Source organism: Pyrgilauda ruficollis, unplaced genomic scaffold (assembly GCF_017590135.1).
Source record: "Pyrgilauda ruficollis isolate IOZ18807 unplaced genomic scaffold, ASM1759013v1 scaffold15, whole genome shotgun sequence".
NCBI classification, from domain to species: domain Eukaryota; kingdom Metazoa; phylum Chordata; class Aves; order Passeriformes; family Passeridae; genus Pyrgilauda; species Pyrgilauda ruficollis.
Genome location: NW_024513654.1, coordinates 9947533 through 9963028, shown reverse-complemented (window position 1 = coordinate 9963028; position 15496 = coordinate 9947533). Strand labels below are relative to the sequence as shown.

General features: G+C 43.7%; 1 protein-coding gene across 4 annotated transcripts in view; it reads left to right on the top strand.

Moving 5' to 3' along the window:
• Positions 1–687: 687 nt before the first annotated feature.
• The window catches only part of ADD3 (adducin 3), a 92190-nt gene continuing 77381 nt past the window's right edge, over positions 688–15496 (top strand). For 2 of the 4 annotated variants that reach the window (XM_041461169.1, XM_041461171.1), the window contains exons 1-2: positions 688–909; positions 12667–12853. The gene's annotated coding sequence lies outside the window, so the exon portion shown is untranslated. The remainder of the gene's footprint in view (positions 910–12666; positions 12854–15496) is intronic. The other 2 variants (XM_041461167.1, XM_041461170.1) reach the window with 1 other exon arrangement.

Below are 15496 nucleotides of genomic sequence, written 5' to 3'. Positions count from 1 at the left end.
TGTTTTGGTTTTTGTTTTGGTTTTTTTTTGCATAAAAAGGAGAACTATCACCCAGTGCTTCCGTGGCTTCAAACGTCAGATCAGAGCCGCTCAGATGTAACAAAACCAGCTCTGAAACCGAGAAACCAAGTAACTTTGGGTGGGGAACCAAGAACAGGGATGATTTCAGCCGCAAAGCGGAACAACTAGAGAAAGCCAAGAAAACAAAAAACAGGGAGGAAAAGAAAAAAAAAAAAAAAAGAGAGAGAAAGAAAGGACAGTGTTTGCCAATATGACTTTAGCATTTTGTGCAGCTTTTTTTAGCCAGGGCTGCTCTCGGCAAAAGAGCTTTCTCCTGAGCAGCACGAGCCATCTGGAGAAGCCGTCTGCCGCCTTTCAGCCTCAACAACTGTTTAAATTTCTCACAATTTCACTTCCAACCCAGGGTTTTGTTGTTGTTTGCTCAGGGGGCGTGGATTCTTTATTCATTTTACCCGCACACTTTTCCCCCGTGCGGCGGCCACCGCGGGGTCCCTCTCCAGCGGCACGGCCCCTCGGGATCGATGCTCCAGCCCCGCACTGCAGGTAGGCAGGGGCGCGGGGCGGGCGGCAACAATGGAGCGCAGCCGGGGCGGAGGACACTGCCGGTGCCGCCGCCCCTCGGCCAAGTTGGAAGCCGCGGAAGGGCGAGGGAAGGCGGCCGTAATTCCAGCTTGGCCGAGGGGCGGCCGGGGAAGGACGGCGGGCGAGCCCCCAACGCTGCCAGATAGTGATCCCGAGCGGGCGGGCAGGCGCGGGAGGAGGAGCCCAGGTGTCCCTTCCTGCCACATAGTGCGCCGCCCCTTTCCCCGCCCGCTCCCGCGGTGGTGCTGGCGCTCCCGCCGCCGGGCGCGGGGATGGACTGCAGCACAAAGGCGCGGGCCCGCTGAGGTAACGCTGCCCGGGCTGCGGGCACCGGCGGGGGGACGGCGGGCAGCGGGGATCTCCCTTCCCGCCCGGCGCGGCGCCGCGGCCGCCCCGGAGCCGCGGTCGGGGAAGGGGGGGCGGCGGCGGCCGGAGGCCCCGAGCGCTCCCCGCGGTGCCGCGGCCGCCCCGGGGCTGCGGGGGGAGCGCGGGGCCGCGGCCGGCGGCGGGATGGGGCGGTGCGGGGGCACCGCGGGGCCGAGGGGGAACTTGCCCGCGGGTCTACGCCAGCTCTCCGCCGGGGGAGATGCTGCAGTGCTGTCGTTCTGCCTCGGCGCTGGGCTGAGGAGGAGGACGAGGCTTTAAATAATGCGCCTCCGCTCCGAAACTCAGCTAATCAAATAAAACCTTGGGAGTGATTGTTGCAACTACGAGCTGTCCTTGCTCCACCGCGAGGCTCCGGGCTCCCTACGCCTCTCGGAAAACTTCTTAAAATCTACATTATTTGGGGGTTTTATAGTGGCGCGCAGCTCCACCTTGGCCGTGGGTCGCGGTGCGGCGAGCCCGGGATTGCGCTTCCCGGTGCAGGCTCAGGCATTCCGGTCACGGCAGCGCGGACCCACCGGCGTGACCGGCATCAGCCCAGCGCCGCTCGCTGCTGCGGGCTCGCCCTGGCCACCCAGCCCCCTGCTCTGCTCGCAGTTTGGAATTATCTCCAATCTGTGCTTGTCCTAGGGAGGAGGAAATTCAGGATTGCTGCCTTGAACTTTAGGCTCCAGAAATGAGAATTTACGATGGGCCTTTTGGGAGTTTGTTCCTCGGTGTTGGTCAGTTTTCATCTCGCATTAAAAAGCTTATTTAAGAATTCAGAGCGGAGTTATCAGTCAGTGTGCACTGTAGACTTCAGGGCAGGCAACGTCTGCATGGCTGAACGATGGGTTTTTGGCAGGGAAGCCTTGGAGTGGCTCTGTAAGGAGGGTAGAGCATGCCTGAAAAGCAACGATGTGGTCGTGGAGGTGGGTTGTCTCTGTTTCTGTCTCAGCATCATTATGTTACAGGCAGGTTGAGCCTGAATCTGCTGGTTTTCATTCACATGTTCTGGACTCGTGTCTGGAGGGTAGTGATGTGATACCGAGTGGAGGGAAAATGTGTAGGCATGTGCCTCATCTGCGTAGTTCCACTATGTGGAGGAGTTAAGTTTAAAACAACAAATAGATAAAATCAATGGCAATGAATATCTGGGCCAAAAAATGAATGGCCAAGGGTTATAAAGGCATGAATGTATGGAATTGCTGAATTGTGTGGGAGAAGTTGCTGCTTAAATGAGCTTTGGTACCAGAGGAATGAAGCTGACAAATGTAACCTCAGCCTTTCAGAGAGCGCTTTGGTGTGCCTGGGGCAGCTTCAGGCTGTCTCGCTTACCTTCTGGTCCAGTTGCTGATGACTGGAGTGCAGCACAGGTGTGGCAGAAGTCTGGCTCTGTGTGATCTGCTGGGAGGGGACGGTGGTGGCTTTTGGGGGGAGTGGTGCAAGACGGGACAGGTTCTGCACGTGTCTGAAACTCCCTTTTGCCTCCCTGCCAGGGTTTGTCTTGTACCAGGGAGTTCTCAGGGCTACACACCCGGTCACTTCAGTGGCCTTGCTGGCTGGAAACTGTGTGTGAACAAATTGTACGAACCTCCTTGGTGGCATCCAGTACTTGCAGGGAAGGAAAGTGTCAACCCAGGGGACAGCATGAGCTCTTTGACTGTTATCAGACAAGCTCCTCAATGCTGATTTGAGTAAGAAGTGCATGTATTTCTCAATGAAACAAAATTATAATTGTGTAACTAATAGAATAGACTATACCAGTTTTAACTTTAGATGTTGACATGTTAACACTTTTAGCGTTAGTTGCATTATTTCTCAGAAGATATTATTACTTGAGTTTAATTTTTCTTGGAAGAATGTGAAGTCCCAGGCAGGAAGGGGTGGGCTGCTTAGGGGTTGAGTGTTTAATGATAGAGGTTACTGCACGACGATGATGATGATGATGATTAAGCACGTCCTTAATTCCTGACCAATAGATGGAGTGCTGCTATGCTTTAGGATATCTGGGGATTTAATGGTCTCTTGGTTAAATCAGTCATTATCCTTGACTCTTGCCTGAGGATTGAGGCAGCTGACATTATTTAAGGGAAAGGTGATTTTAGGGTGGTGCATTTAAGCTGTCATGTACCCCACAATCATCTAACCCAAAGCGAAGATGCAGGTGATGCTCTGACCCCCAGGCTTTGCAGTGCTTGCAGGGTGGTTGGACTGGAGCGATCTGGGGGAGCGGGGCAGTGTCACTGCCTTGGCCAGCAAGGTGTACTGCAGCCCTTGCAGTGCCCCTTTGCTGGTTATGGAATGAGCTGGTGGACAGGGCTGGCTGAGCCCAGCTGGGCTCGGTGTAGCTGGGCTGGAACGGTCCCTGTTGCATGTGATGTTAGAGGTGACATTGCACGCAGGGCCGCCAGCTTTTGTTCAGCTTCACTTGTTAGAGGCCAAATGACCTGGCATAAGACTCTGTTTGCTGTGAAAATCGTGAGAAATTAACATGTAAGAGTGAAAATCGTGAGAAATTGACATGCAAGAGACGAGAAATGAAAACTGTTTTAAGAAAGGCCAGCATTAGTTTGTTTCCTTTTGTAAGGGAATGTTTTACGGATCAAGAACTGAACTGAAAGAAGGCAAAAGGCTGCTGGTTTTTCCCTTGTTAAAATCATCATTGCCAGTTAAAACTGCAGCGCTGTCCTTGCTGCGCTGTGGATGGTGCTGGAATGATAATGCTTTAAAAAAACAATTTTAATTTAGGGGAATAGCTTGCCTCACTTTGAGATGGTGCATAAAATTGCCTTTTTGCTCGCACTTTTTAAACTGCATATGAATTCTAGTTTAAAAAATGTCCTGTAACTTCAGCAGCCGTAGTAACCTCTGGCTATTATTTCCCTTGTAAATCAATTTTGCATTTTCATAGTGCTGCTGCTTCAAAAACCAAATCGGTCATTGTTTTGGTATTGACTTAGAAGAATGCAATCTATATTTTTTAATAGCATTGCTTCCCCTTACATCACAGGCTTTTCTTCAAGCTATGTTTTGAAATGCCTTATTGCCATATGAGAGATGGTGGTGTGGCTTCTGGTAGGATTCTTGGGGGTTAGTTCTCTTTTGTGTAGTGTTTTTTGGCAGATGAAGATGAATAAAAAGTACTTGACAGGGAGCAAGCAGTAACTTACTCATTGTGTGTTAATATTAGTTCTGTTTGCCCACAGAGTCTACTCTGCTTCTATATGAACTCTGAGTCACTTGACATGTGGGAAAACACTTTTGTTTCTTTTCTGTATTCAAGATAACACGTGTCATTGTACATCATCACAAATGGGATTTTGAAGGATTTAATTTAAAGATATCCTAGCAAGTACATGGCTTTTCTGCAGATAATTTGTGATCCGGATTATTAATTAAGAGAAACAAATTTTAATTGGTTAGATAAGAAAGTATGTTCAGTTATGGCATGCTCTTAATCTGGGCTGGTGGCAGAGGGATGGCAGTTCAAAACTGTAGAGTAAGCTGCAAAATGCTGACTACTAAAAACTTGAAAATTTCTACAGATTCACTGAGAAGTTGGAGAGTGGGAGAAGGCTTGAGAGCATCACACCTCAGTGGGAGGGTGATGGCTTCCAGTATTGCCCCCTGGATCATTACAGTCTGGTGAATGTGATGTAGGTATCTGTTTATTTAGGACTCTGGGAGCATATTAAACATTGTTCGTGTCTTATGGTAGTAATGTCAATTCTGCTCAACAAGGATGCAATTCCGCTGTTACAAAGTGCTAATTAGGGAAATATTCTAATGGCCTCATTCATTGTTCTCATCTGTTAAACTGTTGTGGTCTTGGCTAGGAAGAAACTCTTTTCTTGCCTTGTATTGTCTAGCGTGTTAAAATCCAAGTGGCATCAAAGCAGGAGGAAAACTCACAGTTTTCATGTGAGTCAGCAGGCTGAGGTGAGGATCCGTAAATCACAGGCTGGTGTGAGAGCTGGGGCTTGCTTTGTAGCATTTCACGTTGTGTTTTCTTGACCCACAGCAGCTAACAGCTGGTAAATCCCTTCTCCCTCGTGCAGCTGGAATCTCCTGAAGTTACTTCTCCAGCTGAAGTACGTGGCAGTCCTGAGCAGCAGGAGCTGACAGCAGCTTACTGCTGTTCCCATTGTTGCTGTGCTGCCCTGAGCGAGTACCTGGCGTTACTGGCAGCCCTTCAGCCAAGAGCTGAACTCTGCTGTGTTGGCCAGACCAAGAGGATTCATTGAACTGCTTTGAAAATCTCTGCTTGTTGTCTTCATCTAGACCTGTAATAACTGATCCCAAGTTTTTTTTTTTTTTGTTTTTGTTTTTTTTTTTTTTAATATTATGCATATGTTCAAGTGTTAAGTTTCGTTGTTTGGGGTTTTTTGACTTTTTTTTCTTGTAGAAAACAAGTATCCCTCTGCATGTCATTCATTGCTATTACACTGAACACAGCCTAGGTTAGAGGCCAGGTGGACCTGCATGTTCTGTGTGCAAATGCACAGTAAATGTCAGCCCTGGAAGGACACCTGCATTTTGCACTCTGTGGTAAACAGAGTGCAAAAGAGGAAAGCTTACTTGGTGGGTAAAACTTGCTTAACTATTCAATACAGTCAAAATAAGGGAGGAAAAAATATAATTGTAAATATATATTTTATTTCCCCCTACAAATGTAGACCAGCTTTCTTTTTTTTTTTTTTTCTTTTTTTTTTTTTTCTTTTTTTTTTTTGTTGGACAGCTCTAGAAGTCTTGGCAGAATGCTGTGGGAGCAGTTTGGTACTGAAGTTGTCTGTGTGAGTCAAATAAATAGTTTCTAGAGCAATGTAAATTATAAATTGGCTGGGTTCAAAGAGACTGCTGGTATTAATGTAAGTAATTTCATATAATCCAGTATCCCAGTACTGTCTTAACAACCCATATGATGTTTTAGTCTTTATGGCTGTATATACAAAAAACCTCTGTATTTATAAAGAGCATCACTAAGGCCACAAAGTCAAGTATTTGAAAGCTGGGTAATGCTTTCCAAAGAAAATATCCTCAATTTAAAAATTAAATTGCGGCATTGGAAAGTACACTTAGGAGCCCTGATGTCAGAAAGAGAGAAGTGTTTTGGCTCAGATTCTTCAGATCTAGCAGACACTTAGCAGAGACAACCTTCAGCCTAACATGAAAAATTAGGTGAAATTGAAAATAGAATTTTGGGACGGAAACAGTGGACAATACTAGGCAGTGCATCCAGCTCTGTCTAGAACTGAACACAATAACTCGAAAGTAGTGACCTCACAAGTACCTCTGTTTTTTCCTGACTCAGATACACAGCCATTTTTAGGAGGGTTAATGAATTGTATAACAATTTCTCCAGGCTCCTGATCAATGCTAAAACAGGAGTAAACCACAATTTAAGCAAGCTGCCTTTCAGTATTATTTAAATTATTGCTCCACACCAGGCAACATACCATATTTGCTGTGTATCCTAAACCACCAAAACCTAACCTAATTTTTTTTTTTTTTTCTTGGAACATACAGACTTTATACAGTATTTGAAGGTGTGCCCTGTGGAAGGTCATATCAAGTTTTCTCAAATGATTGTTTTCAGCTGTATTGACTAGAGTTCTTTGAAGGTGCTGAGATTTAGGGTGTAAGAACTTGTATATGAAAATAATATCTGGCATTCCTATGCTACATTAGCCTGTGCAGCTCTCCTGACGCAGCATTACTGCAATAATAAATGAATACCTAGTTCAATATATATTTCTGTTACTGTGTTTAAATTGTGATAGTACCCACAACAAGCCTGTCATCCTGTTTCAGATCTTGATTGCAGATGAAGCTTTGCACTAAATACCTGGTTAAGGGATAATTGTCTTCATAGTGTTCACAGTTAATCTGTACTGGTTACTCAAATGTTTTTGGACCCAGCCATCAGGGCAGAAGTCAAAGATGTTCATGATCTTTAATTCATCCACTAAATAGAAGCTGTTCCCCACTAGAGCAAATTGTGTATTTTCAGACCAAAGTCTGTGTAACCTTCTTATTCCTAAAGTTACTGAGGTTGTAAAAGCGTTTGTGGGTGTGTGTTAATTTTTCTTTCCCCCATTCCCATCAGTGGGCATAATACTGAATACAAATGAGATTTCTTACTGATGTGCTGGTTGGAATGGGTTGGCTGTGCAGAGCTTTGTCTTTGACACGTAGCTGACTTGGCATTCAAAGGACACGTGCATGTGCTGTGTTAAATGGCTTAAGGACTGGAGTGACACAGTTGGAGAGCTTGGCAGATACCTCTGTGTGTGCATGATTTGGAACAAAAACCTCCATATTGTAAGACAAACTGTCCAAAGTAGATCTCTCAGTCAAAATTTCATAAATATTTTTATTGCAAAGATTTAATTCTGAGCATCCCAAGAAGAAAAAAGGACTTGTGATGCATGTTTTAATAATGGCTGGTACAGTATTATGTAAAGCCAAGTATGTCTGTAACCAGCAAAGCCCTCTTTAGGTGTTTGTTTTGTTCCTTATCAATCTGATCACAATTATGGGTCTGGTATAGAGCAGGAAAAAAATGGAGAAGAATTTGCAAAAACATTGAAATTTATGGTGTTTCAAAATACATAAATGAACCCAACACAAAAGCAAACCAAGTGGTCTGGCAGTCAGGTTCCCCCCTCCATTTTTTTACTCTGTTTCAAACTTTGTTTAAATACTTCTGCAGCATGCAGAGAGATTGAATACATCTGTGTAGTGCTAGCATGAGCGAGTCTGTGCTCAAAAACAGGTTAGTTAAAAGAAAAAGAAAATCTTGAAATGAATCCAGGTAGCTTCCTAGTTAAAACATATCAAATAACATAAAGTATGTGAACTCAAGACAACTCAGTTTAACTATATAAAACATTCAAGCTGTAAAGCATCAGGAGGTTTTTTTATAGGTGCCTGGATAATTTGCCCTGAGGTGGCAGGGGGGCAGATTGGGTTGGTTCCCTTTTTACATCAAATGTTTTCCTGTGAGCCAAGAACTTGGGGAGAAACTGAAATACTGCTTCCTCTTTAAAGGCTTGTTGCATATACGTTATGCTCTTTGTGTGTGTTTGCTTAAACTTAGATGTTTTTAAAGATCCATGCCCCTCGTTTTAACTTAATGTCCTAAGACAGTTCCTGGTTAAGGGCTGGATTTCAAAGACTGCTTAGTTCTTCTCAAGCACCACACCATTCAAAATGGAAACTTTTGCTGTCTGGTCAGCAGAAAGTGTTCTTTTTCCTTGCCATTCCTAACATGAGTGTTTTATTGCATGTCAATGCTTCTAATCAAATCAAGTGGCACTTAATGTATTGTCTGGTGGGATCTTGTGTCCTTCAAAGTGTCTTAGGTGTGAAAGTCTCCAACTGCCTGAGTCAAGGCGCTGTCTCCAAGCAGTGGACCCAAAGTGGCTGATGGAGGCCGTTCAGCGTGGTTATTTCTTCCTTACCAGAGAGGTGTCATCCAGCAAGGGTGGTCAACACTTCAGTCCAATGCTTTGGGGAATCTTTGCTTAGATGTGGAGATTTCTATCTGAGGAGAGATTTGGCAAACACACAGAAGAGACCTCGGGGCGAGAGGGAGGGAATGGGGACGGGGAAGGAGCGCTCTGCTCCGCAGGCAGGGCCAGCAGGAGCCCAGGCTCGTCCAGTGCTCCCACTGCCAGCAGCTTCATCTGCCTGCTCCTTTCCAGAGCTGGAGGAACAGACAGCCTAGGCCATGTGTATCAGCAGAGCTGTGTGTGCATGGTCCCTTTCCAAGAAGCTCGAGTGCTGTATGGCATTTGTCACCGAGCTTGGATCTGTGAACTGTTTCACAGGAACCCACGGGACAGACCAAGTGTATTGGTCTTATTGTCCCAATACTTGTCTTAGGAGATTCTCTCTCTCCACTGGAAAAATTACAGTTTCCTTGCTGAAAAGGGATGGAATTCTCCCCTTTATGGGGAAAAATGTTTAAAAATTAAAACAAAAACTCCCACATGTATCTCTTCCTTTCCTATTAATACTAGCTAGTATATTGCATAAAACTAATGTACGTGCAACGTTGATTAAAAATAATTGGCTAATGGTGAGAGTAAGAATAAAAAATTATTTATAGCCTGGGCTAGCCTTTAACAAGAGAAAATAGCTTGAGGTATACCATGTAACACTAGTGTCTGGCTACTATCAAACATGCTGCAAATATATAGTAACAGATATTGTGTGCAGTAAATTTATCTTTGTAGTAGAAACCTGATGTTGTTGCTATTCCCAGGGGCTAAGTTGAATTACATTATTACCGAAGCTGAGCTAACAGAGCTTTGCTTATGGTATACATACAGACAAGGCGGTTCTTCACAGAGAGGTGACCTCTGCTGTATTTTGGTTTCAGATTTCACAGGGACACATTTCAAAGTTTTTAGCTTCAGTCCACACCCTGCTGGTAGCTAGCTATAAAACTCTCTTTTAAATAAATTAAAAAAAAAAAAAAAAAAAAAAGTCTGTCCTTTATTACTTTAATAAAGTCAGATAAAGGTCATTTGTTTACTCCTTTTGTGATATACACTGCTGCCGCTGTTCCTTGTCAGTATAAGTGATACTTGAAAGATGGAACTAAAGCTACAGAATTACTGGTTGCAGTGTGCAAATGCGTAGTGTAAGTAATTATCTTTTTTATGGGTCTTTTGTTTATTAGTTAACCTGGAGAATGTGCACAAGCATATATTTGTGCTAGGGAAGCTATTATGGTTGACATGGCGTGATGTAGTGTACTCCCTCCAAGGTTATTCCACCCTCTCTCTAAACTTTTTTTGTGTTTCTCTCTCTCTCTCCAAAACCAATTTAAAGAGCCAAATTAAAGCCCTGTAATCCTATTTAAGAGCCCTGTTGAATAAGAAGTCTGCATGTCACTGTTCCAATAAATATAATCACCTCTTTAGTGCAGTCTCCCCTCTCTAGGACAGATTTCCGTCTGATTGAAATCCTTGGGTTGTACATTGCAACCAAGCTCAAGGGGATATCCTGTTCTTCCCTCCTGGCCCTGTGGTCCTGCCTCATCCTCTCTTGTGTAAGCCCTGCTGCTTGCTGAACTTGTGCAATTCGCTGTGAATTGCAGAAAAGCTCCTCTCCCCCCTCTGACTGCATTAACTCTCTTTAAGAAGTTGAATTAACTCAAGAGAGGGTTGAGTGAGCACTAGGTGTGTACAAGGTGTCGAAGGCAATGGGGAGAAGCAGGGAGAGGGGGGGTAAGAAGATGGGGCACTGTCAGCACAGGTGGACTCCAGCCCCACAATCCTGGCGTGGTGATGCTCTGCAGCCAGGCGCTGCCTGCAGCACTGGGAGGTGTCAGTGAGTCTTCTGCAAGGGGACTGGCTGGTAGGAGAGCAAGAGTGATCAAATAATTGCTCTGGGCTTTGAGGTAGCATGTAGCAGCCCCCAGATTGCAAGGTTCTCCCTTACCCCCCCCCAAGTGCTCAGAATCTGAGGAGGAGCAGTCGTGTTTAAAGGGAGATTGTGGGATAAATGCAATGTTTTGGCAAAACAACATAATTTCAAAAATATTTTAATAAAAAATAATCTCAGCATGCTAGGCTGTGTGGCTCCCATATCCCAGCCCTGCCAGTGGGTGACAGTCCTATGTGGTGTGCTGGTCTTTGGCACTTGGTGTTGCTTTCCACAGCAGCCTTCCCTTGCCTCCAGAGCCTGCAGTATCCATGCATAGCACAAGATGCACTAGATTTTCTATAGCAAAATTCAAAGGTTTGCACTACTGAGTAGTGTATACCATTGCTTCTTTTTCTTTATTTCATAAGTTATATATAAGAAGTGGAGGCTAAATACTGCCATTATTTAGAGAACTTTATTACATCAAGTAGGCCATGCTGTCTGTATGTATAGAACAAATTCTTTCTTTGGTGAGAGGGGAGGGTGGGGCTGCTCTTGGTTCTAGTAATGAACTTCTGCATATGTTTACAAGATAACTTTAGATATAAAGAATTCAGAATGCCATTGAAGAACATGTATACAAATAAGTTGCTTAGCATATCTCAGCGAGCCGCCCAAAATGCTAATTCTGGCTTGCAGCCTCTTACGTGCCTTTGACAATGGCATTGCCTCTCTTCTTCCATCCAGGTTCTCATCAGTTAAGCAATGTGTGAGAAAACCTGGCAGAAGAATTGTTTTAGGAGTGTAATGCTGAGTTCCTAACAGCAGAAAGCTCTTTGCTGTTGGAGTTGACTGAAATGGTTCCAGTGCATCTCTGTGCAGGTGGTGGGTGACACAAGCTCTCAGCGTGAACAGCTGTCCTGCAGATAGCACTTTAATGTCTCCAGTGCCAGGTCCTCCCAACTTTCTCCTGCAACTCTTCTCCTGTTTTCTCCTAGCTGCAGAGAAGGATTGTCTTCCAAAGTTTGCATTTTCTGTTTCATATGATATGCAGGCTTCAGTGTAGAGACTTAAGGAGTCTTATCAAAGTAATACTGGCTCAGTCAGAGTAAAGATGCTTTAGTTAAATAGACTATGGCTGTGTTTAAAAATAACTGCTCTAGCTGTGTCAGCGTGTTGGACGACCTGATACTGACTGCAATAGAAAGAGCTTCTGAAAATTACTTTGCCTGTTGCAGTATTGCCCCAGTGTGAACTTGGTTTCTTTGGTAGCATTTCTGTGTTAGATAAACCAAAACAGAACCCCCACATTTTAAAAGTGAGCAGCCAAATGGCTTCAGAGGGAGCTTGTTGTAGTGGGCACCTTTTGAATGCACAAACAGGAGCAGCAGCAGTTTTGCTCTCGTTCGCACTGTGAACAAGCAGTGCCTGGGTTTGGTGCAAACACCACCCTCATTTAAGCTCAGTTAGTTTTGGGTTCTCAGCTGGTCGATGTTTGTAGTAGAAAGTTGGTGTGGGTATCTTCCAGCCCGAGATCTGTGTGTGAGTGCCATGCTTGCACACGTGTAGCCTGTTGCTTTCTTATAACAATATAGTGTGTGGAGGGGCTTTCTAGTAATTCCTCTGCAATTGTTTCATTTTGCCCCAGCCCTGGTGTGTCTCTGACTTCTGCTGCCTTTCTGAAGACTCATTTAAAGCACTGATGTTCTTAAAAAGTCTGGTTGATGAGAATTTTTTGAAAATACTTTGTGTATCTGATGTTTATCCTGTGTTTTACAGTTCTTGTCATGTGCGGGTTTTCTGTCCTTTTTTTTTTCTTGGCAAGGAAGACAGTATTACATTCTTGTACCAAGAGGAAGAGTATTAAGCCTACTCATAAAAAGAAGATTTATTATCAAATGTAGTTTTTCATTTTGTCCATTGGAATTTTTTTTTTTTTTCAACTCTAACCATACCCAGATTACTGGCTTCATTCATACAGTCGTTGTATCAAGTTTGGATGCTGTCTTTGTTAAATTATGGCTCCTGAGGGTTTTCTGTTACAGAGGTTTCTTCAGTCAGGGGAAATGAGGGTATAATAAGGAGGATTCAAGGACTGGACACAATGATTCCATATAACTGAAACAAACAATGCCAGATTTGGCTGATGTTGGATTTTCCATCAAACTTTTTTATTGGCGTTCATTCATCTTACTTTAAGCAGAGTTTAAAATTGAGGCACTTTGAGTGCCTGAAGGAACGGAGGGACCAATAGCAGATGATTTGGGCAATACTTTTAATCACTATATCCTATCTTCATGCATTTATTTTGAATTCCAGCTTACTCAGGAGGTTGCCTTGATTCAAATGCCATTAGAGCAGTAAATCCAACAGGAGCCATCCAGATTCACTGAAAGGACTGTCACTAAATGCAGTGCAAGAGACCTGACTGTGCCTGGGGTTTCTGAAACACTGATTCCAAGCATTGAGCTCATGCTTAGTGAGAAGAGTGCTGTTTCCTGGCAGAGTGAGTACCTGACCTTCATTTCTGTAGCCTCTCACTTGCTGCAACTCCCTTAGCTGTTACTGGTATATTTTGTCTTTTACTACACTTATAAAATGTTATTAACTGTAATGTGCTAAAATAGGGATAAAATAATCAGAATGCACTTCAGGATGCAAGCAAAATTGCTGTGAGATTCTATAAATAAATGACTGTCAGCTAGAAATACAGTGTGAAGCAAGAACACAGGGTATGCCTGTAGCTTTCTGTCTTTCTCATGTTGAGCACTGCCAGAAGGGGAATGATGCTGAATCTGTTTTTCACTGCCTCTGCTATGCCAGAACATTGGTCTGTTGGGGTAGAGAGAGTGCACTACTGCAGTTTTCTGCAGACACTTCTCAAGGAGAGAGAGGAGGAGAAAAAAACCATAGCATTAGTTTTGACATTTACAAACTAAGAGATACTATATAAAGCTGAAGTTGAAACTTAGCTGTTGCTTAAATGTCCTTTTAATTATTTTAGAATGCTTTGGGGTGTTTTTCCCCACTCTTATTCTCAAAAACTTCTGTGTCTTTGCTCACCAATTGGTGAAATTGGATGCAGTGGTTGATACCCAGTACAAAAACTCCTTCCTCTTCCCATCTTTTTCTGCATGTGCTCTTCAATATACCTTATCCAATTCTTTATTCACAGAAGTCTAGGAGAAACTTTCCTAATTAGGGAAGCTTTTTCTCTTATTAGGGTTCAATGGCATAACTTTAACTTCTGTTCCTGCATCTTTTCTACCTTTAGTGGCTTAGAAGTAAAAATTAAAGCCCTTACAGTGGTCTAACATGTAGCACTTTGGAGGATGAAAATTAGATTCGCCGTGGAGCAAAAAGCTGTATGTGATTTGAGATTAGCACTTGCAGTGCATCAGCATTATGGTCAAATTTATTTGACACAGTGTTTTTAGTCTTTTTATGCAATATGTGGTAAAAGAGGATTCTGCTTGATAAAAGAACGAAAGCAAGCCGACAGAAGTAAAACTACATATTGCCCCAAGGATAGAATTTTAGAAATGTTTCTCTGGATTCCAGCAATGGGCATTACATAAGAAAGAAAAAAAAGTCTGCCCTGAAGTGCCCAAGTTATTGAAGTTTTTGTAAAAATAGGATTTGTCTGTCCAGAAATTTATTGCAATGTCTACTTCTGACCAGAGGTGACACGAGTACAGATGCTTTGTAAATTCCTACTCATCTACAGGAACCTGTGGCTTTTGAGGCTGCAAGGTTGTGTAACTCGGTGTGAAAAACATAAAAGGTTGCAGCTGATATCTTCAAATTATTTATTTACCTTGCAGTTGTGTGAAATTAAGTTTCCTGAGAGGTCTGAGTGATGTTATTTACTGTAGGAGGATCTGATCTTGTAGTTGTTTGTTCTTTGTGGTAAGCACAAAGACCAAAGATCTGAACTAGCACAAATGACCAAAAGTGTGCAATTGTGCACTCTCTAAGAGTGCTCTCTTTGGTGTATTGATAGATCAGCATTAAGGGGTGGTGGTTGTGAAAGCAGAAAGGAGAACTGTCATCACTGTGAGATGCAGCGACTTCTTGTAGCAACTTGTGGGGAGGAATTTGCACTGGACTCAGACCCACACTCATACCCCAGATGTTCTCTTGAGCCACAGCTCTTTCTTTGGCTCAGCCCCTGAGGGAGCAGAAAGGCAGGAGGTATTCACACAGCACTATTTGTGGCCAGCCAGGGCTTTCCCCTTAATCACATTCCTGCTTTGAATTGCTATTTGGAGAGCACTCTAAGGATGCTGGAAGCCTTAAAACAAGGCAAACTCAGGGCTTGGCTGGCTAATTAAGGTGCCCCAGCAGAGCAGTGAATAGCACACTTGGGTTGTTATGCCTGCATACAGATTCTTGGTAGAGGGGCCTGGATCTGTGGGTCCTCTCAGATCTGTGCAGATAGCACCCAGGTAACAACTCTGTTAATTCTCAGCTCATTATTCAGATTGCGGTTATATTTAAATATTCTGTCTGCATTTTGCCTTAATCTCTCAGAAGACTTGGATTGTGAGGGTCTTTTTTTCAAACTTTTTAACACAAGCTGTGTAAGTGCTGCAGTATGTTATTTTTCTCTTTTTAAGGTATTTTATCCCATGCTGATGTGACAGCTGTTCATGTTCACACATCTTGGCAACAGTTAAGCCTTTCATGTGAAGTAGTTGGCAGCTGGTACATGAATGATGGTTTTGCCATTGATTCATTAATGTGTCCAGAAACCACCTGTAAGGTTTTGGGTTCTCAAGGAATTCCATTTATTTGTCTTCTTTCTGAAGAAAATAAACAAGTACACACACATCTTCATTTGTTTCTCCTATCCCTATCTGTAGCTAGGCTTCTCAAGCTGGGGTTTCTTTTATGTTTAAAGAAAAGGCTTTGCTAGCAAGGCTTCTGTTATAAATAGTAGGTAAGTGCACCTACACATCAGGGCTCTCTTTTTAAGTGAGGTTGTAGCAGTTGCAGTTGGGAGGTGATTTTTGAATACTCTGCAGATAGACTGCATGGTGGGCAGAGCCTCTCACCTGCATGACACCCACAAACCAAAGTCGCTGGAAGCCCTTGGGTGAGAGCACAGCTGAGCTTCAGAGCTTGGGCACTTCAGCAGCCTCTCTCA